This window comes from Ahaetulla prasina, chromosome 8 (assembly GCF_028640845.1).
Source record: "Ahaetulla prasina isolate Xishuangbanna chromosome 8, ASM2864084v1, whole genome shotgun sequence".
NCBI lineage: Eukaryota > Metazoa > Chordata > Lepidosauria > Squamata > Colubridae > Ahaetulla > Ahaetulla prasina.
In genome coordinates this window covers 36,359,210-36,386,838 of record NC_080546.1, presented here as the reverse complement: position 1 = coordinate 36,386,838, position 27,629 = coordinate 36,359,210, and the positions used below count along the sequence as shown (strand labels likewise).

General features: G+C 39.0%; 1 protein-coding gene across 7 annotated transcripts in view; it reads right to left on the bottom strand.

Moving 5' to 3' along the window:
- Positions 1–17,943, bottom strand: part of INPP4B (inositol polyphosphate-4-phosphatase type II B) — a 272,899-nt gene extending 254,956 nt beyond the window's left edge. For 3 of the 7 annotated variants that reach the window (XM_058192515.1, XM_058192512.1, XM_058192514.1), the window contains exon 1: positions 17,353–17,941. The gene's annotated coding sequence lies outside the window, so the exon portion shown is untranslated. Of the gene's footprint in view, positions 1–383; positions 557–17,352 lie in introns of all 7 variants that reach the window. The other 4 variants (XM_058192518.1, XM_058192516.1, XM_058192513.1 and 1 more) reach the window with 3 other exon arrangements.
- Positions 17,944–27,629: the final 9,686 nt, after the last annotated feature.

Genomic DNA, 27,629 nt, shown 5'->3' with positions numbered 1-27,629 from the left:
AATTTTTTTTTATTTAATATTATGGGCACTTAATGAATCCTCAAAGTGTATATTTGTTTTACTGGAGATATAACAGTCATCCAATTCATAAAGCAACTCTGATTAACTAACCTAATAAAAACGTCAATATATTAACAAATAACGCACTATCATAAAAATGAATTTTAAAAAATGAAAATGAAAAAGATGGCCACTAAGGAGAACCCAATAATGGTATACATTATATTCAGACATAAGCTCATCTGCAGATAAATTACCCTCAATTTCTTAATCAAAATACCATGAAAAATGTGCTCCCTGTGAATAAATCAACCTTCACTGACACCAAAACTCCATATATCCATAGGCATTTATGATAACAGCAAATTCATACAATTCAGTACCTTAACTATCTCCTGATCCCTATGGACAGCCAGATCCAAGTCTTAAAGGCTTTGAGGAAGCCACAGAGTACACCTCAATCTAATTTCAGGTTGAATGCATGGCAGGCACTGCAACAGACAACTTCTTGGGTCCTTCCAGGTGACAATCTTTAATTGACAGGATCCATAAGATTCTTCCAGATTTCATGGGGAAAATAGAGATAATTAGACAAAGGGAGTCCATCTAATATTCCAGCATCATTTCAGGATTTATAGATAACAAGCAGCACTTCCAGTTGCATATATAGACCTACCAGAAGCTGAGGCAGCTCACAAAGCAAGGACATATAATAGATTTACCAAGATATGCCCATAATTGCTCTTGCTACTATTTTCTGGACCAATTGAAGCTTCCAGATGTTCTTAAAGGACAGTCTTATGTAGAGTGCATTGCAGTAATCAACTCAGGAAGTGGCCAAAGTACATCACAATTGCTTTCCTTTAAACAAATTGCAACTCACTTTATTGTAGAAATGTTACTTTGACATTATTTTAAAATGTTAACATATCTGAATTTTAATTTTACCTTTCATCACAAAATTGTTTAAAGAAGAAGGAAACATCCTATAAAATAAGTACAAAGTAAATGAAATTTAACGCTCAAACAGGAAAATCTATATAAAAGCAGGAATAAAGTATCCAAAGTAAAAGATCTAACAATGATTCTGACAGTTTCAGTCTTGTGTTCCATAACTTCTGGGTCTAATGCAATAGTACAGTAGAACAGAATTGGCATTTCACTATCATTTCTGGCTAGATGACCAAGTTCAATTATTTTTGAGAAAAATAATTAGAATCTATGACTCTGCAGTTCACTACCTTAGCCACTATGTTACATCTCATATTTTTCTTCATGTTAGAGTAAAATAAACAAAAATAGATTATACAGCATGCCAAACTACAAACCATCAAGTGATCAAATCTGTATCTCCAAAAACTTGACACCATGTCACTATTATAGTTGTTACAATTAGATTGCTTCAGAAAGACTTTACAACATAAACTTGAAAGAGATCAGTAGATATTACAGGGAGGATTTATTTGTACATTTTTTTGCAAGATGTAAGTATCCATTTGACTACCTATGCTGCTTGATTCTCTACTAACATTCACACCAAGTACAAATGTCTCGCGTCATTAGACTTATTGTTCAATTTGAAAGCACATCTTCAGATGAAAGAAAGACCTTCCATATCAGAATGTAAATAAATATTTGCACTGCAATAAATGTGGATTGCTTGTTGTTTCATTCCCTCTTCCTCATGGCCATGTTAATGTGTAATCTCCCATTCCTTCAATTAGCAGAAAAGCATACAGTCTTTTGCCCCAACAGATGGACTCTTTTCTGTCTCAATTACAAAGCTAGCTATTGTATGTATGACAATTTACACAAGCGATTGCTAATGCATTTTTCTGCATTCCCATCCAGTGTCATCTGCCAGTGGAAGAAGAAACACCAATTGCTTCCATTAATAAACTCTACATGGGACTACCCATTAGGAGTATTCAGAAGCTAAAACTAGTGCAGACTGCAGCGTCGGGAGCAGTTCTTGGAGCCTCTAGCGTGGCCCATATCACGCTGCTGTTCTGCAAGCTACACTGACTGCCAGTATGCTTCTGGGTGCAATTTAAAGCCCCTATATCAGTGATCACACAGTGACTCACTGGAGAAGAGCCTAATGTTGGGAAAGACCGAGGGCAAAAGAAGAATGGGATGACAGAGAATGAGGTGGCTGGATGGAGTCGCTGAAGAAATAGGCATGAGCTTAAATGGACTCCAGAGGATGGCAGAGGACAGGAAAGCCTAGAGGAATGTTATCCATGGGGTTGCGATGGGTCAGATACAACTTCGCAAGTAACAGCAAATATCAGTGATGGCTAACCTTTTTGCTGTCACGTGCCAAAAGCAGGGGGAACACGGGGGGGTCGCGCACATGTATGCCCACACCCATAATTCAATGTCTCCCACAACCCACGCCCCCACGCATGACACCCACCCATGCCCCATTTTGGACCTAGCAGGCCTTCCTGAAGCCTCTGGAAGCTGGAAACACCCCGTTTCCAAACTTCCGGTAGGCCCATTTTTCGCCCTCCCAAGACTCCAGTGGCTTTCTTGGAGCCCATGGGAGGGTGAAAACAGCCTCCCCCACTCCCGCAGGCCCTCTGGAGGCCAAAAACGGCCTATTTCCCGACCTTTGGTAGGTCCAGAAGGCTCAGTTTTCACCCTCCCTAGGCTCCAGAGCTTTCCTGGAGCCTGGGGAGGGCAAAAACGGCCCACCACCACCACCCTCGGAGGTCCTCCAGAGGCCGAAAACACCCTCCCAGTGCCTCCACACGAGCCCTGTACTTAACTAGCACCCAAAACGGGCTGTGTGGAGACTCAGGAGAGAGGCGTCATGGGCTGGGCCAGCCGAAAACCAGCTGGTCAGCACGTGCATGGGGCAACAGCTTGCGTGCCTGCAGATATGGCTCAGGTGGCATGCGTGCCATAGGTTCACCATCACGGCCCTATATGGAATGGGTCCAGGCTACCTAAGAAACCATTTTACCCCAATGGGACTGGTCCCCTTCACCTATGGCATCAGAAGAGACATGCTGTAGATTCCTCTGGTCAGAGAATTCCAGCTAACAGGCTTCAGGAGAAGCCTTCTCTGCTGTAGCCCCAATCCTTACCCTAATGGGGGATTATTACACTGGGGTGGTTGATAGACCAATAGCAGATCACACTTCTATCCACTTACATTCTGTTCCCTGCTTCCTTCTTCCCCATATATTTGTTATAACCTGTATTTTTATTAAGATAGTATTGAGAGAGATTTCAATGTTGTAAACAAACAAACAAACAAACAAACAAACAAAATAAATAAATAAATAAATAAATAAATAAATAAATAAATAATACACAGTGGGGCAGCTTTGGGCATATGCAGGCTGTTACCTGGAACAGCGTATTAAATCATCTTTTAACATGCATAAAAGACAGTTCTGCTTCTCAGTCTAACTTTGACTTCCGGTTATTTCTGAATATGGATTTAGTATTCTTAGTAGTATTTGACTTCTTTATTTAACATGTGTCTTGTGCTCTTCTAAAGAGAGCTACAGTGGGGTAAAAAAGTATTTAGTCAGCCACCAGTTGTGCAAGTTCTCCCACTGAAAAAGATGAGAGGGGCCTGTAATTGTTATCATAGGTATACCTCAACTAGGAGAGACAACATGAGAAAACACATCCAGAAAATCACATTGTCTGATTTGTAACAAATTTATTTGCAAATTATGGTGGAAAATAAGTATTTGGTCAATATCAAAAGTTTATCTCAATACTTTGTTATATATCCTTTGTTGGCAATGACAGAGGTCAAACGTTTTCTGTACGTCTTCACAAGGTTTTCACACACTGTTGCTGGTATGTTGGCCCATTCCTCCATGCAGATCTCCTCTAGAGCAGTGATGTTTTGGGGCTGTCGCTGGGCAACACGGACTTTCAACTCCCTCCAAAGGTCTTCTATGGGGTTGAGATCTGGAGACTGACTAGGCCACTCCAGGACCTTGAAATGCTTCTTACGAAGCCACTCCTTCGTTGCCCGGGCGGTGTGTTTGGGATCATTGTCATGCTGAAAGACCCAGCCACGTTTCATCTTCAATGCCCTTGCTGATGGAAGGAGGTTTGCGCTCAAAATCTCAGGATACATGGCCCCATTCATTCTTTTCTTTACACGGATCAGTCGTCCTGGTCTCTTTGCAGAGAAACAGCCCCACAGCATGATGTTGCCACCCCCCATGCTTCACAGTAGGTATGGTGTTCTTTGGATGCAACTCAGCATTCTCTCTCCTCCAAACACGACGAGTTGAGTTTCTACCAAACAGTTCTACTTTGGTTTCATCTGACCATATGACATTCTCCCAATCCTCTTCTGCATCATCCAAATGCTCTCTAGCAAACTTCAGACGGGCCCGGACATGTACTGGCTTAAGCAGGGGGACACGTCTGGCACTGCAGGATCTGAGTCCCTGGCAGTGTAGTGTGTTACTGATGGTAGCCTTTGTTACGTTGGTCCCAGCTCTCTGTAGGTCATTCACTAGGTCCCCCCGTGTGGTTCTGGGATATTTGCTCACCGTTCTTGTGTTCATTTTGACCCCACGGCGTGAGATCTTGCGTGGAGCCCCAGATCGAGGGAGATTATCAGTGGTCTTGTATGTCTTCCATTTTCTAATTATTGCTCCCACAGTTGATTTCTTCACACCAAGCTGCTTGCCTTTTGCAGATTCAGTCTTCCCAGCCTGGTGCAGGTCTACAATTTTGTTTCTGGTGTCCTTCGACAGCTCTTTCGTCTTCACCATAGTGGAGTTTGGAGTGTGACTGTTTGAGGTTGTGGACAGGTGTCTTTTATACTGATAACAAGTTCAAACAGGTACCATTAATAAAGGTAATGAGTGGAGAACAGAGGAGCCTCTTAAAGTAGAAGTTACAGGTCTGTGAGAGCCAGAAATCTTGCTTGTTTGTTGGTGACCAAATACTTATTTTCCACCATAATTTGCAAATAAATTCGTTACAAATCAGACAATGTGATTTTCTGGATGTGTTTTCTCATGTTGTCTCTCCTAGTTGAGGTATACCTATGATGACAATTACAGGCCTCTCTCATCTTTTTCAGTGGGAGAACTTGCACAACTGGTGGCTGACTAAATACTTTTTTACCCCACTGTTTATCTATGTCCAGAATATAGTCCAATTAAAAAGTTGCCTAGAGTAGCGGCCCCCAACTTTTTGGGACCAGTTTTGTGGAGAAAGGTTTTTCTGCGGATTGGAGAGGACATGGTTTCACATGCTGCCTGCATCCCGGGATGGGGCTTTGCTCGTTTCTGCAGGCCGGTTGCTGGCATGCTGCAGACCAGTGCCGGTCCATGGACCGGGGGTTGGGGATCCCTGGCCTAGAGAGTGGACAGACATAGGCTGAAGCAAGCAGGATTTCTCCCACATATCTTTCATTTCACTTTGCACTGTTCTTGTACATGCAACCTATCATTTAGGGACAGGGTAAAGTGAGAGGGAGCCATCATTAAAGATCTGCATGGCTGTCAGAATTGGCAGTGAATGGCCATGACCAGCAGCTTTTGATACTACTGCTTGTGGCTACACTTGTCAGACTGAAAGGGGACAGGGCAGAACACTTGTTTATTTCAGCTATTAAATATTCCAAAGCATTATATTCTTTGACAAAATGCTAGTCATGTGAGTAAACAGCTATGTCCAGCAGCAGATCAGAAGTAGCTAATGGGGTTTGCAAAATGACAGTGGCATTCTCCTAAAAGCAGTAAATGATATGGTCATTGCAAAAACTTTTGTCCACATAACCAGCAAACATTACTTGTGAAGAAACAGCAACAATCTAGCACTGATTTCTCAACTGGAGCACTAATTCTGTTTCTTAAATATGGATCTAGAAGCTTTCCCAAAAGCCATGTTTAAACAGGTTCAAAACAGGTTTAGTGTTTTTCCAAAAGAGCATTAACCCCACCAAAAGGAAGCATACATAATATCTGATTAAGCATTAGAAAAATAGATGTATTTTAGGAGTCAAGGTCTATTCTCCCTAGCAGCCCAAAGCCAAACAGTCATGGAGGGACTGTCCTACAAATGGAGAAGGAAGAGGAGCTATGCGTACAGTAGCCTAAATTGGCAAATAAGTGTTAGGAATACACCAATCCCCCAATGATATCATCATCAAAACTGACAACAAAGCAATGGCACTGAGAACAGTAAAGAAAGGTATGCAGTCATTCAGGTAATGTCCTACGTGACAAAGGGAAACTAGAACCACACAGTGGAAGTTAGTTTCCCAGAAAAGGTTGACTATATCAAATGACCAATTGCTTCGTCATAATGAGTGTGAAAAATGCAAAAAACATGTATTTATTAATACATGGAAGTAGTTGAAGAGAATAGTGGCTTTTACCTGCAGTGGTTATATGGAATTTCAGCCTCATTTCAGCAGACAGTAATCAAATATTTAAGAGGCTTAATTCAAGTGTGCAATAAAATTTCTTCGCTAGCTGTACCATACTGTCTACTTAGCGTATGTTAAGCCACCTAAAGAGGGGATCTGACAGTTCCACAGGATTGTATCATGTCCTCTATGCTGTTCCATTTCTGCATGAGAGTAATGGAAATGGTCACTCAGAACTCAAATATGGCTTTAAAAATGCTAATAGTTCAGTTCTTATGAATCCTGCCTGAGCTTGAAAGTAGGGAAAATGATAAGTGCTTTGTGTTCTCTGAGCTTGGTTGTTTCCTTGCAGACATTTCATTCCTAGACTAGGAGTCTCTTCTGTGCTAGAACGGAATAGAATTTCCTCTGTTTATATAGTAACACACTCTGTCAATGTCGATGGCATGTTGTTTTCTTCTTGGATATTATGGTCATAAGTTATGATAGTCATACATACATAGTCATCACATGATTTGACCTGATTTCAAAAAACTTTTGCAGCAATCATTAAATGAATCACTTAAGTGAATCGGTGTTTATTAAGTTTATTAATTGTTCATGGCCAGAACCATAGGGATACAGGGGTTAGAAATGTACTACTGCTGGCTAACTCTGTCCACTGCCACATGTTCAATCCTGATCAGTTCAGGTTGATATAGCCTTCCATCATTTCAAGATCAGTAAAATGAGGGTCCAGATTGTTGGGGGCAATATGCTGATTCTGTAAACTGCTTAGAGAATGCTGTAAAGCACTATGAAGCGGTATATAAGTCTAGGTGCTATTGCTATTATTATATGGTACTTTTGCCAAAAAACAAAAGTAACACAGCAAAAACATAGTAAATCATAGTCACGTGACCGCAGGCTACTGCAAATGGCTGTAAATGTGAGCCACATGCAGTCATGTGACTATAGTAGGCAGCCCTGCTGTCGGAATTGTCAGAACCAGATCATAAGTACCTTTTGGGAGGTCCATCGTAACTCTTAATGGTCGCTAAGTGACTGGTTGTAGGTCGAGGACTACCTCTAGTACCTTGTTCAGGCTGTTTACTGCTTGATTTATTGTCTGTGGCAATTGTTCATTGATTAAGGTATTGTTTTCTGTTTCTTTATCTGGTGTTAATCTTGGTGTTAATCCCCATTTATCTGGGTAATGATTACTAATGAAGATATGTTCTGGTCTTTTTGTTTCCTTTTCAGCTTTTTTATTGTTTCTTTTGAATGGTATGTAGACATTGTTTCAACAGATAAACTGTGCTTGTTGATGGCTGATTTGTCAGAGTGCCAGGCTTTCAGAAATTCTCTAGCATTTTTTGATTTAGCTTGGTCTTGATCCTTGCAGTCTCCTAGTTGAAATCATGGTTTTCATTGTGTCTTGTGCTAGTTTGTATTCATGGATGCACTCTTCTAATCTTCAGCTTGTCTGTCATAGTGGCTGTTATAATTTTTTACATATATACAAGTTTTGTTCTTTGGCTTTTGAATCTACTTTTGTTTTGCTTAAAGATGTTTTAGTGGGCTTTGGTTGGTTTGTGCCACGATTATGCCATGTGGCTGTAAAAGTCTGTTGAATGTTTCTGAGATATTTGAGGGGTGTTAGCCTTTTCATAACTTGCACTGGTTGTGTCTAGTGGGCTAAGTGGTTAGGCGCATCTTGATAAAGTTGAGTGGGAAAAAGTTCCATATTGATAGAAGGTATTGTATAGACAAGTCTTTTTCCTTTTTCTGGGCTTTTGTATTGTTGCAGTGCCTTTGTGCTTGTTTGAAAAATGTTCTTACACAGTTTGAAAAATGTTCTTACACAGAGAAATGGAATTGTTAATTTGGTATTGGAGCACTTGATTAGTGTGGGTGTTTTTCAACAAACTTGTATTTCTAATTTGCCACAATTTCCTCTAATCGATGAGGATATCCAGGAAGAGTAGTGAATTGTTCTCTTCTTCCCTTCTGAATTTTATTTTTTGAAGTTGTTGTTAAACAGTATCTTCCAGGATAGCTGTCTACTCTAGTTGTTCCTTTTTTATTGAGACAAAAGTGTTGTATGGCAGCAACCCATGTTTAGATTACTGCAAACATGAAAGGCATCTGAGAGTTTCAACTGGTGAAAAATGCAGCAATCTTTCAGAGTAAAAAACTGAGATTATATAATCTCAATAGTGAAAGCCCAGTGATTGCTAATTGTTTAGGACTTAATTTAGAATCTTGCTTTTAATATTTAACATAACACAACATAACATCAGAGTTGGAAGGGACCTTGGAGGCCTGCTAGTCCAACCCCCTGCCCAGGCAGGAAACCCTACACCATCTCAGTCAGATGGTTATCCAACGTTTTCTTAAAAATTTCCAGTGTTGGAGCATTCACAACTTCTGAAGGCAAGTCGTTCCATTTATTAATTGTTCTAACTGTCAGGAAATTTCTCCTTAGTTCTAAGTTGCTTCTTTCTTTGATCAGTTTCCACCCATTGCTTCTTGTTCTACCCTCAGGTGCTTTGGAGAACAGCCCGACTCCCTCTTCTTTGTGGCAGCCCCTGAGATATTGGAACACAGCTATCATGTCTCCCCTAGTCCTTCTTTTTGTTAAACTAGACATGCCCAGTTCCTGCAACCGTTCTTCATATGTTTTATCCTCCAGTCCCCTAATCATCTTTGTTGCTCTTCTCTGCACTCTTTCTAGAGTCTCAACATCTTTTTTACATCGTGGCGACCAAAACTGGATGCAATATTCCAAGTGTTGCCTTACCAAGGCATTATAAAGTGGTACTAGCACTTCACGTGATCACGTGATTTATGTATCTAAATATCTGTTTCGTTATGAAATTGGGTTATTACTTGGGAATGTTACTCCACTGGCATATTCCAGCCAATTGGCATCAACACCTGGACCCAGTCAGCAATCCTTCAAGGTCCTGGATTTTGGGCTGCTGCTATTGAACACCAGGTCAAGTTTATAATGAAGCTGGCTTTATCCGTGATCTGATCATCTGGCGGGATACTTTTCTGTCATGACGCCTGCCATCTGGAACCTTATTGCTCCACACATTAGAGCCATCCCAACCCTGCTAGCTTTTCGTAAGGACTTGAAGACAAGGTTTTGCCACAAAGATCTCCAGCCTAAAGGTTTGGGTAAGTCTATTTTCATGGTTATATTAACTGCTGTGTTAGTTGTTTTTTCCTACACGTTATTTATAATTTTGTTATATTTTATTGTTTTTATTGTGTTCCTCAATAACGGTAGATACCCAAAGTCATACGTATGAGATGGGCAGTCATATATATTCAATAAATTTAAAAAAATTAAGCGAAATATAATCAGACGCATGAGAAAAAAAGTTACAATTGCCCCAAAGTTTTGGTTTTAGAAAAGACCTTAAGGCTCAGACTTTTGCTTCTGGCATCTTAAAATGTTTTAAATATCTTCATTGTTCTTTTTCACTGTTAGTGATATTACATTTTTGGATTAATATTTTTATGACATTGCTATTATTTTATGATTTATGATATCCTATATTCAATTTTGGTAGTTATACAGACAAAAGGTATAAACATATTAGAAATCATGAAATAATACTCTCACAAAAAATTATCCCTTCTTTTTTTCTACTATTATACCATTATCAAAGTCAGGGATACGAGAATTAATGGTAATTATAACATCTGTAATACTAAAATATATGTGAATAAAATATCTGGGCAAACACAAACATCATAGCCCTTATCTGCCCAGAGTATTATGAAGTGCTACATTCAAAAAATATCTTCATCTTTTAATTCTTCCCAGATCTACAAAAAACTTGTAATATATTTATGATAAAATGTGCACTGATCTGTACATTTTATGCACACTGTTATCTTTCATTAAAAGCTGTAGGCATCCTTACAATTAAAGCCCCTTAGGTACTCTATCTATGGAGCATGACGCTCCAAGCTAAATCCATGATAATTCATGATTTTCTAATAAAAAATGACTATAAAAATAAATCATTGAAGTGCACCGCAATTAATCCTGGCTGAGTCATACATTTCAGACACCATTTCTAAAACCTAACCAGCACATGATAATTAGGATAGGAAGGGAAATGGCTTTTTAAAAAAAAGATTTTCCTTTCCATTAGAAAGAAAAATGGCAAATTAATATAACTAGCAACATAACATTGTTTCTGTAAGCATACTGGGGACCATTGATATGGAAGACCACCAAAATAACCCTTTGACATTGAATTACATATTTTCAGCTGTGGTTGGCCAACAGAATAAAATAATCAAAATAGCAAGATACGGCCTTTATGAATCAGCATTAAGCAAAAATTACAAAATAGTCACTGAAATATACAGATTTTTTTTAGTTTAGAAAGTAGGCAATGATTTTAAAAAAACGATTCCAGAAAACTACTGGTACGGTCATAATTTCAAAATCAAAATGGAAAATTGTCTAATGTAATTATTTTGAGCATTTATGTGTATCAGAGAATACAGTATTTGTTTATTTTTATTGGATTTACATCTGAGCTTTTTCATACTGACCCTGATATTTTATATTGTAATAAAAAAGGATTTTTCATTGAGTAAAAAAGTAATACTACAGCATTTTTTATATGAAAACTTAAATATGGACATTAATGAATAACAAAATGAAAATACTATTTATGGTAACTTAAACAATTTACATATCAATTAATTTAAGTTATTATAAATTAAATTATAACAAAATTAATTTTAATGGTTTTAATAGCTGATTTTATTTAAATATGTTTTGAACTTAATTATTAAGAAGCAGTTTTGTTGGGTTTACGTCTGAGCTTTTTCATACTGAACTTTCAGCTATGGTTGAGATATTCGGTCTTTAATTTGATGTTAATTATTCTTAAAAAAACTCTACAATGTCATAATGAAATTAGCTTTAAAAACAAACAACAATCAGCTCAGAATTTTATAAAGCAGAAATAAGAACCTGCAGTTATGCAGATATTCCTGAATGATAACCAGCAAACAGTAGGAAGAAAATACTGAAAGTTTTCAACAGTTCTGTTGAGCCACAGATTTTCCTATTTTCAATTATTTATGATTAGTCTCTTTAGTTCACTAAAATTATAATTATTGTTTAATAACTGCCTCTACTGTCTGTTCATCTAATATGAAAAATTAGCAATGCTCATCTAATTTGCATAATATATTATGCAAAATACACCCTATATAAGCTCTGATTTACCCATTATAAAGTAACCTTTATATTTGGTTAGGCTGAAATCTTAGTAAAAGAACTAAGCAATGTGAGTTTTACTCTTTAATAAATATACAGAAACTTTTCTTTTATTTGGAGACTTTCCTAACCATAAAATAAAATGAATAAGTATGAATAAGAAATAGAAGTGTAATACTACATGTTTTTGTTTGTTTCTTTAAAAATGTTATTTGGCCTCCAAATTGAACAACATGACTCTGAATGGCACAAGACACCCAAAATAAAACAATTAAGAGTAATAGTAGTAATCAATAATATGTGATCTGACTCAGACTCCTACCTTCTTCCTGCACATCATGATCCTAACTCTTTGGGACATAATCATATTTTAAAGCCTTTTTAAAGATCAGTAGGATCAGAACCAACTGAACTATTTCTAGCTATTTCCTATTACTCTAATAACTATTTTAAATAGAACCAAATCAAATCTTTATTGCAGTCAATGTCCAAGCCATAGGCTATTTAATATGTGTTGTACTAAATTCAGTTGAAAATTTAAAAATCATGGAGAGGACCATACTATCTATTCTCTATTCCCTATAACAAATTCCAAATTAAAGTATACCCAAGAGATGACTATTAACATCTGTCTGGTAACAGGCAGAGGATTAGAAATCCATTACCCATCATATTAGTTCAATCATCTGACTTACTACATTTATCCTAATACTCACTGCACAATCTGCTGTCCTCTAACTTAGTACCATTAAATTAAGTCTTGCCATTCTTGCAGTAGAAAAAATAATGGTCTCTTTTCTATGGCAGTCATTTGAGGAGTGCTGTCACATATCTTTTTTTGCCATTCAAATCGTCTTATAGCTAAATGTATCTAATTCTTTCAAATGTTTATAGACCTTGTTTTCAGGATAGTTACTCATCTTTTGAATCTGTTCTAATTTATTTTGAATCACAGGGCCCAGAATGTCTCAGGACAGCTTTATTATGTAATGAGTTATAAACTTTTAATAAAACCCATAATTTATTTTTTTCATATATGAAGAGTGTTTAAATCACTACTATAAGGAACAAATAAAAAGAAAATGATATGTAGCAATGTTTGAAAATACTATTACTCTTCACTGTTCAGCTTTACAATAACTATAAATTACAATGAGTCCTCCATCCTCTGAAACTGCATTTCAAAGACGAATCAAACTACTTTACTGTACAGTCAGTAGAGTCACATTCAGAGCTAGGTATTTCCTGCTGGATCATACTAAAGCTGTACTTAGTGTGAGGACAAGAATAGTTCTCATTTTAGAGAACTAAGAATACACAAGAATGCAGGCCTAATGAAAACTAAGCCCCACAATGCCCTTAAAGCTACCTCTGTCTCATTTTGGAGCACTGGTAGTGAAGAGATGGGCATATATTCACATGTCCTATGGGCTTAGACAGATATCCATAAAGCAGCTTTTGGATATCATGACCAGAGATTATAGGGCATAATTCAAACCAGCTAGAGAGCATCTTGTTGGAAGAAGCTGTACTAAAACTAGTCCTCCGATATTCTTCTTTATTTTCTTTCTCCTCTCCAAACTACATATCTATAGAGATATTAATATAGATATAGACAGTGATACAAATTTCTATTCAGAGGCACACAACAATGTATTCTATGAGCTACAGTTCCCATAGGATGGCTATGGAAGCTGCATACTTCCCCGGGTTGTTTTGAAAATATGTAGAGAAAATATTTTTCCCCCTGAAAATCTTAACAATATACCAAACAGCATATACATCCCAATGGAAGCCCAGAACTTTCAGATCCTGCTTTCCTTTCTTTGCATGATAGCATATTCTCCCTGTATACATTTTAACCATTAAAATTTAATATTACATAAATATAAAGTGCTATATAGAAAATATCTGCTATCTGCATTCCAAAAGAAAATCTAGAAACTCATTAATAATGTTTACAGGCAATCCTCCATTTACAACAATTCAAAGTTTATTTATTTATTTAACTTTATTTATAAAATTTATTGGACAGCCATCTTGTCTCAGAGTAACTCTGAGCCACTTACAAACATAAAAAATAAAAAGTGTGCAAAGATGAAAGCATAAAAATACTACACAAAGCCAAAAACAGCGGCCCAATTAAAAGATGAGTAGGGAGGGAACAGAATGGAGGAGAGATGGTATCTGATGTGATGGTCCCCCACTGAAGCCCCAAGCCAACTGGCAGAGTCAGTTCTTTAGGCTCTTATAGGAGGTCGGAATGTGTTCTGTCCCCGTCCCAACTTCACAGAGCAAACACAAAGACGCGTGTCTTTTTATTTGCTACAGACCTGATTTTCTTCAATTGAGGAAATACTTGGCAGTGACCATGCAAAGGCCTGCCAAGTGCTGGGTCCGTTATCTCATATCCAAGGTCCGTTGCCAAAACTCACTGACAAAGTCTGTTAACCCTCCAACAACCGAGCTGCAGTGCACCCTTGGTAGCTTTTTTGTCCGTCACAAGGGCCACATGGCAGCTCCACCCACTTTTATACCCTGTGGGGTGTGGCTCAGTGACTCAGCAATCTCTGAGCCTGCAACATCTTTTCCTCTGTTGCGCATGCTTATCTTTACGTTGCTGCCTCGGATCCATCCAGGATTGATCGGCAGCAGCTGGGACTTGAGGCGTTGCCAGGAAGGAGGAGGGTGCAGGAGAGGGAGCCCTTGTCAGTTCCTCCTCCTGGCCTGCAGCTGGAACTTGGGGCGGTGCCAGCAAGGAGGGTCCTGGCCTTGCTGGCTCCTCTCCCTCACTTTCCAAGTCACTCTCCTCCATGAGAACAGGCTCGAGGGCCGGAGTCACAACAGAAGGGTTGGGCCAACTTCACTTCAGGCAGCAAGATGTTACAACAACACTGAAAAAAGTGACTTATGACTGATTGTCACACCTTATGACTGTTCCAGCATCCCCATGGTCACATGATCAAAATTTGTACATTTGGAAAGTGGCATGTATTTGGGACAGCTGCACTATCCCAGCATCATGTGATCACCATTTGCAACCTTCACAGCCAGTTTCTGACAAACTAAATCAATCAAGGTCTATAACAACCGTCTGATTCATTTAATAGCTGCAGTGATTCTCTTAACAACTGTGGCAAAAAGGTTGTAAAATGGCGGAAAACTCACTTAACAACTGCCTTGCTTAGCAATGGAAATTTTGGACTCGATTGTGGTCATACGTCGAGATACTTTCCAACCCAACACAAAATGTCAAAAAGGCTGGGACTTTACCTATTAGCAAGACAATTGTTTTATAACAAAACAGAATGGGACCAAATTTATAATGGGGAGAGAAGCACCAAAAGAATGATTAAGTTTGAAAATGGGCAGAATCTTGATGGTGGCAGAGGAAAATAGTATCCTTGCATGCTAATGTATTCATGGAGCAGTATTTCTTAACTTCGGCAACTTTAAGATTTGTGGACTTCAATTTTCAGAATGCTGGCTGGGGAATTTTGGAAACTGAAGTCCACACATCTTAAAATTGCCAAGGTTGAGGAATCTGCTCTAGAGGAGAAGTTGGTAACAGCTCAGAATGTTGCCAAAGCCTTCATTCTAAGCCTCTCCTCCTCCCTCCCAGGTGCACGACCTTATATAGCTGTTATTAAGGGATTAAAAAGAATTCAAGAAACCATGTTCTGTGTGCTTTTTAAAAACCCAATTCTATAGATTTTTTATGCATGACTAATCTGATGCCCTGAGTCATGCCCCCTTTGAAACTCCAGTACTAGATGATATTCACTCCAATAATAAGCCTGTTTGTGTGCATCTATTTGAACCATTTCAGGGTTTTTCCTGTTTGCAAATGAATATTTATGAATAGTTATATAACATCCCATGTACAAAAATGTCCAGATCAAACACAGACATGCTTCTACTTCAAACAGCTCATTATTATATTTTATTTTTAATTAGTACTCAGTAATAATTTATTAACCCTGTGTATTTATTTTGAAGGAAATGTCTATTACTCAAAATCATTATGATTTTAAAAACAGTTTTCCCAGTATGATTGAGAAGCTTTGAGACTACATTGAAGCAGCTTTCAGCTATGAAACCACAAAAGAAATACTGCAGACCATTAAATTAATCATCTTCTAGCATACTTTCAGAATAAAACCATGACATTTAATGCTATGAATGCCATTTATTACCCAATACAATATTAGGCCATTAGCAATCTATACTTAGTAAAGTTAAGAACATATATTTTACCCGATTAACAAGTACTATTATTTATTCAATTAATTATGCTGTCCAACTCCAGTAGAAAAGCATGGATGCTTTTCAAAGAGGGCACTGTATACTGGAGGTTCACCTAACAACTTTCCCCAAAATGTGGCGGGGCAATATTTCCTTGTAAGGTAGGGTAAAAGATAAGGAGCTTCTAGAGCATGACACATCAAGTGTCATCTCTAACTTTCCTTCCAGAGCAATCAATTGTAAGCACTTCTCTGAAAGACAGCATGCATGTAGTTGGAAGGTAGGTGCATCTTTTTTTCCCTTAGTTAATTTTGTCCAACATTTTTAGTAAAAATTAGGTATGCACCAAGTAATCGACTGTTTCCTGAATCCCTGCACAATATTCTCCAGAACGAAAAGATAGTTCTACCTTCTACCTCTAGTTCTTGCAGTGCTGACAAGATTCTTTTCCAAATCTCTTAAATCAAAGGGAAGCAAGCAAGCAAGCAAAACGGGGAGACTTCAGAATTATCAATCTGTTCTTTCTTTTTCCATGCATACCCAAACGGACTGAGATGCAGCTGCTGTGTTGCTGCTGCTGCTGCTGCTGCTGGTGGTGGTAGGTTTTTTTGTTTTTTTTTACAACGCAGTTACAAAGGACCGACACGAGGAGCATCCTACCTTATTCGAAAGCAATTCAGTATCGTTCTTGGGAGTTTTAGGCTTAATGCGTTTCAGCGCGAGAGTGAACAGCTCACCTCCGCGTCTTCTCTGCTTCAATATAGGCGCATTTTCTCGGGCAAAGGTACCGAGGCAAAATAAATAAATAAAAAAAAAATACCACGCAGTCTCGGAGGATCAAAGAGGATGGCAAGGCTTACTCCCTCTTCCTTCGCCCCCTTCCTTTCTCCTCCTCCCAGAGAGGGGTAGACAGCTTACAAAAACGACCGCTTTGCAAAGAGCAACTGCAGGTAAGGGGAACAGGCTCTAAGCACTAAAAAAAAACAACAACACCCAACGGCACCAGCTTTGGAAACCACTAAGCTGAGACACCCGCGCCCCGCTTTGCCCTTCTGTCTCCGACTGAAAACCGCGCCCGAAACCAACGCAGCCCCCTCCCGCCTCACACGTCTCCGCAAAGGAGAGCCTGCTTCAACCGATTTCGGGGATGGGGATGGGGAAAGTGGGGGGGGGGAGAGAAATCAGCCTGTCGCCTCGGCCCTCCCGCGAGCCCCATACTCCAGCGCCCGCCTCGCCAGACTTGGGCTCCCGGAGAAACTGCAACAGAAAGAAACTTGCAAGGGGATCCAGAAGCGACGTCGGGGCGAAGACAGAAAGACCTTCGCCTTTAGAGACGGATCCCGGCAGCAGAAGCAACAGCTTGCCGCCCCTTCCTTCAGTCAAAGTCGCCCCTGGGCGTTCTCCGAAGGGAAAAGGGGCAAAGCAAACTCCCGGGTTTTTCTTTTTCTTTTTTTTTTGTTTTGTTCGTTTTCTTTTCTGTTATTTGACTTTTCTTTTTTACCTGGTGGTTCCTCCCTTCCAGCCGAGACGTCACGGTTACAGCCGTGCCTTCTTCCCAGTCCGTTGCACACACAGCGTCCGTAGCCGGAGCTATTTATAGTCCGCAGCTTCCTTCCAGCAGACTCCGGCCAAGCAAAGGGGCAGAAAAAGTGGCCAGAGAAGCAGAGGACGGGAAATGGCCGGGACCCCGCCGAGCGACCGGCTCCCGATCCGATGCCTTTCCCCGAGTGCCAGAGCCCCTGCCGCCGCCGCACGCGCCGCGAGGATAAGTTACCTGCCCCGCAGCTGCAGCTGCCGCTCGCTCGAGCCAGGGGCGCAAAAGCAAGGCGCGCGCTCTTCCCCTCGGCGCCGCCTCCACCCTCCCAAGTCTCCTCCCTTTCCCCCTCCTTCCGACAATGTCACCGCAACCCGCCGGAGTCTCCCGAGCTCGGAAGGAGCGAAGGGGCTGAAGGCGCAGGCGCTTTAGAAGACGGGAAAGCGGGTGCGCCACGCTGCGCTCGGTTGGTGGGGTTTTTTTTTTCCTCCTTCTCTTCCTCCACACACACACACACCCGTCTCTCGTAGGCCCTGCAAAGCAGCTCTCGGAGGTGACCGTTGGTGCAAGAGCCCGAGTCTGAGGGGAGGAACAGGAAGAAGCAGAGGCTTGTCGTTCGCCTCCCGGTGTCCAGAGGGAGCTCCGCTCCTGCTTTCTTTGGACCAAGCAAAGAGAAAATGCTTTTCACCGCCTCAGATTTTCCTATATTCCTGGCGGTGTCCTAGGCGGCAGGCTTGCTTTTCTGAAATAGTTATGACGAACAAGGATGATCTGAATCTGAATCAGTAACAGAGTTGGAAGGGACCTTGGAGGTCATCTAGTCCAACCCCCTGCTCACGCAGGAGACCTGTATTCCTGAACTTTGCCAACCTTTCTGATCTACGAGCTCAGGGTCTTAGCCACTGAGCCATCTAGTCAGGCTAGCCAGATCTGATGGAAGTTACCTGGCGTGCAGCTATATGTCCGCACCTTGTCAATATTTTCTTTTCTGAACTACCTTTATGAAACCCGAGATAAACGAATTAGAGGTTGTTTTCAGATGGATTTCTTTATGATAATTTGCGTTGGGCGTTCAGGTGTGAGTAGAATAGAATAGAATAGAATAGAATTTTTATTGGCCAAGTGTGATTGGACACACAAGGAATTTGTGTTGGTGCATATGCTCTCAATGTGCATAAAAGAAAAGATACGTTCATCAAGGTACAACATTTACAACACAATTGATGGTCAATATATCAATATAAATCATAAGGATTGCCAGCAACAAAGTTACAGTCATACAGTCATAAGTGGAAGGAGATTGGTGATGGGAACGATGAGAAGATTAATAGTAGTGCAGATTTAGTAAATAGTTTGACAGTGTTGAAGGAATTATTTGTTTAGCAGAGTGATGGCCTTCGGGAAAAAACTGTTCTTGTGTCTAGTTGTTCTGGTGTGCAGTGCTCTATAGCTAAGTGTCCATTATGAATCTTCAGCCTATGTTTTAGTTCTGCTTGAGCTTATTTTATAACAAGGGCGATGAATTAGAAAGACTAGATAAGTGCCCTGGAGCAGGGGACTCCAATCTTGGCAACTTTAAGCCTGGCGGACTTCAACTCCCACAATTCCCCAGCCAGCAAAGCTGGTTGGGGAATTCTGGGAGTTGAAATCCAACAGGCTTAAAGTTGCCAAAGTTGGAGTTCCCTGCCTTGGAGCACTTCAGACAGAGCTGTTGCTTATGAGAAAAAGCTGCATGAACAGAAGGTTTCCACCTCTTCTTTGAAGTCTCTGAGGGAGAGACCGGGCATTTTTGAATCCCACTATAGCCATACTAAGTAGAACTAAGGAGCAATTTTCTGACAGAACAACAGCTCGCCTCCAAAAGTTGTGGGTGCTCCATCACTGCAGCCTTTTAAGAAGAGGTTGGACCAGAGGTGGGTTTCAGTAGCTTCTGACCAGTTCTGGAAAACCGGTAGTGGAAATTTTGAGTAGTTCAGAGAACTATTAAATACCACCTCTGACTGGCCCCACCCCCATCTATTATCTGCCAAGTCCCAGCTGATTGGAAGGAAATGGGGATTTTGCAGTATCCTTCCCCTGCCATGCCCACCAACCCATGACATGCCCACCAAGCCACACCCACAGAACCGGTAGTAAAAATTTTGAAACCCACCACTGGGTTGGACAACCATTTGTCTGAAATGGTATAGCTGAAATGCTTGTGCAGGGTGTGTACTGGAAGACCTCAAGGTCCCTTCCAAATCTGTTACTCTGCTATTCAATCTAGAACTAAGGAGAATTTTCCTGATAGTGAAAACAATTAATCAGTAGAATGGCTTGCCTCCAGAAATTGTGGAGTCACTGGAGGTTTCCAACAAGAGATTGGACAGCGATTTGTTCAGAAAGATAAAGCGTTCCTATTTGTGCAGGAGGTTGAACTAGAAGACTTCCAAGGTCCCTTCCAACACTACTATTCTGTTTCTACAGTAATGTTTTTTAAAGATGATGAGACTTTGCTTAAGGGTTCCGGAAGAGCCAGTACAATACAGTAGGGGCATTTATTATCTTTAATCTCTTCCTCTAAATTTTGTAGGCTTTCTGAAGGTGTATGCAGGTGTGTATAGTTGCTTAATTGTACATTAGAATTCTGGGATTTCAAAGAAACACAATATTTCCATCTTTCATATTCAGGCTAAAATGAAGGTTTTCATATAAATGCCAAAGTAGATAGTCTATTTGCATATCAGCCTGAATATCATAGTTTTGTCTTGATTTAATTTTTCTGAATTCTAATTTTTTGAGAAATACATTCACAATTCATTTTTTAAATGTAGAATATTAAAAGATTGTGTAATAAAACATTCTTGCAGCCTTTTTTTTTTATTTTTTCCAGATCTGCAATATTCTTTTTAGATTCAATGCTTGAAATAGTTTTATAAACCTGACTAATGATTCTTTTTTAATCAATAATCTTACTAAATCAGAATTTCCAAAAGAAGAAATTACCAGTTTAGATTATAAACGTGGCAAATGTATTCTTCTGGTGGCATTCTATATTACTTAAGGACTGGTTCACAGAAATTTTATGCAATATGCCCTTAGAGTCGCTGCTAATCTTTTTTCATAATGAACCGTAGCATGTAAATTTCCCCCACGGATAAAAAAACTAATTTTCCAAAATTTATTACCACAATCATGGCAGCTATAAAAATGTTTGGGCACCATGGGAAGAATCGGTACAAGAAAACATTTTTTTATATATAGTATGGTTATCTATGCAACTGTATCATTGTGGACTATTGGTTCATATCATATGAATGTTTGTTGATGACATGCCAAGAGTCTTTAATATTCTGGAATAAGTAGCATATGAAGCTGAATTGTTTGGAAAGACTATTACTGTAGCAAATAAGGAACAGAAATTAATTTTAAACTAGGTTAATATGCAAGCAATGTTACAATGATCTGTGAAAGAATACCACCATTTCTCAACTAAATCTTGGTGGGCACTCAGAAAGAGGACTGTAGGGACATGCAATCACATACCCTAAGGTGGAAATTCTGATTTGCAATGCCACACAACAGCAATACAATTCTTTTTATATACAGAATTATGGGCTTTATGGATTCTTGTAGTGTGATGCTGAGAGCTCAGAATTCTACCTAGCAATGGGAAGGAATATTTTCATTTTATTTGGAGTGCTCTAGCAAGAAAAAAGAAAAGCACAGCATCACCAACATCTGTATTGTTTGGGAATCTTGAGTCTTTAAAGGAAAAGAATTTATCCTATGTTGTGAGATAAGTAATCCTCATAACAGTAAGATGTAGTAGGCCAAATATTCAACATCTCACATATTTTTCATTCTATTCATCAAAAAACATGAATGAAAATTAGGCAGAAACATCTTCAACAGCTGCATAAAAATCAAGATTGTGATCCACAATTTGTACCAGACAAATTTAAAGCTGCTCACAACACAAAGTGGATCACAATCTTGATTTTTATGCAGCTATTGAAGAAGTTTCTGCCTAATCAGAAATGAATGGTGACCATCAGCACCATAAATGTGAATATCTAATTTTTAAGAGCTAAAACACCTGAATTGGTCTACTTGCATGAATGCATCTTTCATATACTGTATTTTGGATTGCAATTTCAACCAGATACTCAAATGAGCCATACTAGCTGGAACTGATGGGAACTGAAATCCTGGTTATAGAACACTTGTGATTTCTTTCACATTCAAAATCTTTTCCAATCTACATTCCTTTGTACAATATTTATGCTGAGGTTGGAGAGTTACCACAATAAAAAAAACAAACCCAAGCTTTTTGAAGCCAAAAAGGTTGAGAAAGCAAGTGAGGGTTGTTGTTGTTTTTAATGAAAAACCTATTTTTAACTGCAACCACAATCAAATGTAACCAATTACTGCTTACAGAATTCTAGGTTAGATTATACAAAGATGTGATATTGACTGTACAAGAAATCATTAAAACAGATAATGAAACAAGTGTCTTATCTGCTTTATGCAGCTGACAGCAGTTAATATATGACTAGAGAAATGTCCATTATTGTGATGGGTAAAGGTTAGAGAAGTGTTGTAAATTGAAGGGACACATAATATTTATGCCTAGCTTTATTAAATTCAGCTGGTCAGCTGAATTCAGATCAGGCTGAACAACATCCGTGAGCTTTATTCTCTTTAAAATGTCATTGCTTTAAAGTTGCCAACTTTTTAATGGATACTGCTCCCTAGCTTTTAACAACAACTTAAAACACAGATTTGATTCTGTTTTCATTTGACTGAAATTTATTTTCAGATAAGCCCATATAGCAAACCTGCTTAACTCCCATCTCCCCCACTTATGAATTTAGTAGTTCATAAGATATAATCCAGATGTGACCAAAAAAACCCTTACAAATTGTTCTTGGTGCATATGTGCATTTCTTTACAATCGTTGCGTATGAAATAATGTCCTGCTACCAAATTTGTCTGACTATAGTTTGATTACTATAAAACCAGTTATGTTTGATGCAGATTACCATGACAAAAATATAATACCAAAACATGGCTTTGAATATCATGTCCTCTATTCTCCTGCATCCATTCCCTTAATCTAGAATCAGTCCTATTTTCTCCATGGTTGGGCAACCAGGTATCATCCAAATATGGGGGGAGGGGGCTTACAACACCTATTTCCTATTCACTGGTCATATAGCAGGCGATGATGGGAACTAAATTGAAAATCTGGAATAATAATAATACGCTTCCTACCCCTATTGTAGACAAGCACCGTCACATGGAAAATTTTTCTATGACTACAACCTCGAGAAAGGGATCAAAATAGTCAGGATGGTGGCCATAATCATATAATACCCATAAAAGATGGTGGGAGTTTGTAGCCACCATCCTGACATGTTTTGATCCTCTCTTGCAGATGAGTTGACATAACCTATCACAATGCAAAGGAGAGACATGTAGAATATATGCTCCATAATACACTCCATAACAATAATAGAACCAATTATATGTAGAAACTAAACAGATTATTATCATTTCATTTTCAATAGTATGGCAGATTGAATGTTGATCAGTTCTGCATTTGTAGCACATGACTTTCTTTTCTGGTCAATGTTTCTTAAAGCCTAAGAACAGTAAATACTTCTAAGCAAAATCAGAATGTTGAAAAAGGTTTTGAGTGTTCCTATCAAGACACACAACTTTCCATCTGTTCTATTATTACTTTCAAGTGTATGACTAGCCTGTTCATTTATCTTAAACCTGGTATTTGTCTACCCATCTTAAGTATACACTGGTATAGATACGAGGATATGTAAATAAATGCAGTTTTGCAAGAAGAGCTGGGTAGGATCTGGCTGCAAATAATAATAATAAACCAGTTTTTATCTTGATGAACAAACTAAAATTGTTAGAAAAATGTCCTCCATGAATGAACAACTATTTTGAATGTGGCAGTGATCTTTAATTTTAAATTATCTTCAACCCAGAATAGTATTATTTTAGGGCAGTATAGGGACACTGGGTTTCACTTAAATTTTAATATTTCAGAATTCCCTAGGTGAAATTTAGGGAATGTAAATGTATAAAAAATATATATATCTTAGTCTATCAGGTTCTTCATCAACATCTAAATTGTCTTGCTTAGAACTCTGCAGCTTGACAGCACTGAAAAGGGTATCAGCACTGATCATCCTAGCTCATTGATGGCTAACCTTTTCCGGACTGAGTGGCCAAAGCGCGCAGGCACGTGCACGAATGCGCGTGTGTGCACTTAAACCCACAAAATGTAATGTGCATGCACCCCACAGATGTCCCTTGCATAGGTGCACGTGGCCCCGCACACACCCCATCTCCCACACATGTATGTGTGATCCCATGTGCCCCCTGCATATGAGCGCATGACCCCCACACACACACACTGACTCCCGTGCATGTGTGTCAGAGACCTAAAACCAGCTGTCCAGTGGGAGCCCCACGCATATGCACGGTGGAGCTGAACTGGGGCAACGACTTGTGTGCCATCAGAGAGGGTGCTGCGTGCCAACTCCGGCGTTCATGCTATAGGTTCGCCATCACGGTCCTAGCTGGACCTGTATTACTGGCTCAGCAGGACAGGACAGGACAGAAGGAAGGAAGGAAGGATATTTTTAAAAAGGAAACAATATGCATGAATTTGTGTTTCTCAGCAAAGGATTGTTCACTGATATTTCCAAAATGCTTTGAAAGTTACAATTTTTATACTATTCACACAACTTAAAAGGTGGTATTAATTTGGTCATAGAATGTCTTGATTTTTTTTTAACAGTGACCAAAACATCTTTGTTGCTACTTTTACAGGAAGGACCAAACTGATAAATTTAAAATCCTTATGGATCTCAAAAGAATTCTTGGGCTGCTGTTCTGCTGTTTGGTGCCTACAGTAGTGGAACAGCAGCAATACTCAGCAGCATCTCTTTCAGGGCACTGATAGCAATAAATGTATTCCAGTGCTTTTTTAAAAACCCCAATGAGCTGCCCAAGGCTGCTGGGTGGACTGCATGTTGAACAGGCTTGTTTTAGAGTTTCTTCTGCTATAGAGTAACATATCCAAAACCATTTTTCTCTGGTTCACCTCTTTTTCACCATGCGATCCAGCAAACAAAAATTGAAACTATCCTTCATACCATTATATTGCCCTAGTGTCTTTTTACTATAATTGCTTTCTGTAATTTCCAGATATTCAAGCAACAACAAAAGATATATTAGGACAAAAAAAAACCTTGACAGATTTTTAAGACATATAAGTTACTTCTGTGCTTCCTTCAAGTCTTTGTTCAGTTTATGGTGGTAAACACTATAATATACTTTTAAAAATTGGGCTCAATTCTAGTGGGAAGATTTATTTATAAAGCAGAGTCCAAAGACAAGGGACACTTGCCCATGATGGAACAGATCTGCTTAGCTTAAAAGGATCTGCTTAGCTTAAAAAGGACTTAAATCTGAAACCCAGGATTCAAATTAGAGCCCAGAATGTAGAAGTCCAATATCACCAGTATATATGTACAAAATATGATAACTAAAAACTATTTTGTGTATCTCTTAACTACTAGGAGACCATTAGTAAGGGGATTCAAGGTAGAAAAACAAAATTCAGAACCAAGATTTTTAAAAAAGGATTCAGTGGTAAGACTCAAACATCATACTTAGAAACATCTGCCTCACCCATGCTAGGCTATAAACTATAATTGTACATTTATGATGGGTAAGAATCACAATGAAAAAACCTAGACATAACCTTATGTCTTTCTATAATGTCTTAATCTAGCCAATATCTTTCCTTCTTAAAAGAACTGTTGAAATCTAATTGTGGTTTTTGACCATGAGGGATGCAATATCCAATTCAGTCACTCTGTGTATAGATTTTTAGCCATTCTGTTAAGATATTTAATAAGAATATTTGGAATACACTACCTGACTCTGTGGTCTCTTCCCAAAATCCCCAAAGCTTCAACCAAAAACTGTCTACTATTGACCTCACCCCGTTCCCAAGAGGTCTGTAAGGGGTGTGCATAAGAGCACAAGCGTGCCTACCGTTCCTATCCTATTGTTTCCTTTCGTTATATCCAATTAATATAGTTATTACATACTCATACTTATATATATGCTTATATATTGTACAGTTATTTCATGCTTATGCTTATATATACTGTGTGACAAAATAAATAAATAAAATAAATAAATATACTGGCTGAGGCAAAAAAAAAAAATTGCCTGCGGTATACTATTGTGAAGGTAGTCTACACTGCATACCCCTTCATATACTTGATACATAAGAATGGAGAGCTTCCTTAGATATTGAATTATATCAATCCTATTGCAATTCTATAGTTCCATACTATGGTGATTTTATTATAGTTTTATCTTAATTTAATATTTTACCTCCTATATTGTATTGCGTGTGTGTGTGTGTGTGTGTGTGTGTGTGTGTGTGTGTGTGTGTATCACGTGTGTGAGTGTGTGTATCACGTGTGTGTACCGTATTTCCCAGATAATAAGACCCTGTCTTATATTTTTTTAAACCGTGAAATAAGCGCTTGGCCATATTGCCATGCGCTCAAAAGCCCGATTGGGCTTATTATCAGGAGATGTCTTAAACTTCACAATGCTTTCTAGCAGGGGTGAAATGCTCCTGGTTCGCACCGGCTCACCTGATTAGGTAGCGATGGCAGCTGCTGGTTCGAAGGACCGGTAGCAAAAATTCCTGGCCCCGCCCCCCCGCCTCTGCTGAGCCGCACCATCAACAGAGGTTTTTTTTTTTACTTTTAAAAGTTTTTCTTCAGCCGAAACATGCCTTTAAAAGTAAAAAAATAAAAACCTCTGATGATTGCAGGACTGAGCAGATATCATCAAAACCCTTTAAAAGTTTTTTTAAAAAAACCCTCTTCAGCCGAAGGGAAAAAAAAACAAGAAAAAAAATATGAGGTTTTAAAAGCCTCCTCTGGCTATCCCAGAGAAGTTTCCTGATCCTCACAGGCTTTTAAACTCACTTTTTAACAGCCCCCACTTATAAGAGCCCCCACCCATGCCCAGCCAATTCCCCCACCTCACTTACCTATAATTACTGCTTTTTCGGGCTGGCAATGCCATGCTTTCTTCAGCTACTGAAGAAAAAAAAGCTTGCTTTGACTTCCTGCTTTGCTGGCTGAGGAACTCTGGGATTTGAAGTCCACAATAAAATAAAATAAAATAATAAAATAAAATATTTGTGCAGCTTTCTGAGATTTGGTGTGTTTCTGTAGTGCAGTCTAACTACACTAGTGTAGTCTGTTCTGTAGTCACTCTAACTACACAAACACAAAATCTCAGACAGCTGTATGTGGCATTTTGTGTGTGTGTGTGTGAGGAGAGTGTGTGAGGTGTGTGTGTGTAAAGTGTAAAAGTTGGTTTTTGAGCTTTTTGTGGCTGTGTGAAGTGTGAAGTGCAGCTGCTTTTACATTGTGTGTGTGTCAGTTGCGTTGCGTTGTGTTGTGTGTGTGTAAAGTGTGAAAGTTGGTTTTTGATATCTCTTATTGTTTTTAATACTTTGTTTATTATTTTATTATTTATTGTTATTGGCCATGCCCACCCAATCATCTGACCACCAAGCCACACCCATCAATTAAGCCACGCCCACGGAACCGGAAGGGAAAATTTTTAGATTTCACCCCTGCTTTATAGCCCTCTCTAAGTGGTTTACAGAATCAGCATATTGCCCCCAACAATCTGGGTCCTCATTTTCAGAAAGATGGAACACTGAGTCAACCTTGAGCCAGTAAGAATCAAACTGTTGGCAGTTGGCAGAATTAGCCTGTAATACTGCATTCTAACCACTGTACCACCACAGCTTTTATTTATTATACATGTGTGTGTGTGTGTGTGTGTGTGTGTGTGTATAAATAATTTAAATTAAATTTCCATATCAGGGTTGCATCATCTTTGTAGATGCCATAGGCTAAATATATTTGTTAAAATATGTTTATCCCTGCCTCTCTTTAGGCATGCAACTTCTAAAACGACCCTTAAAATTGTGGATTTTATTGGAATATTTTATTGGCCAGTCAAGAAAGCTAATCTGTATTTCTTTTAAAATATAAAAGAAAAAATATATATGAAAAATCTCAAGAATTCAAATACTTTCCTAAGGAATGAAAAAGATTTTGCATATGAGTCTCATATGGTAGTAAAATAAGACAGGGCAAATCCCTAATTGTTCTACAGTTGTT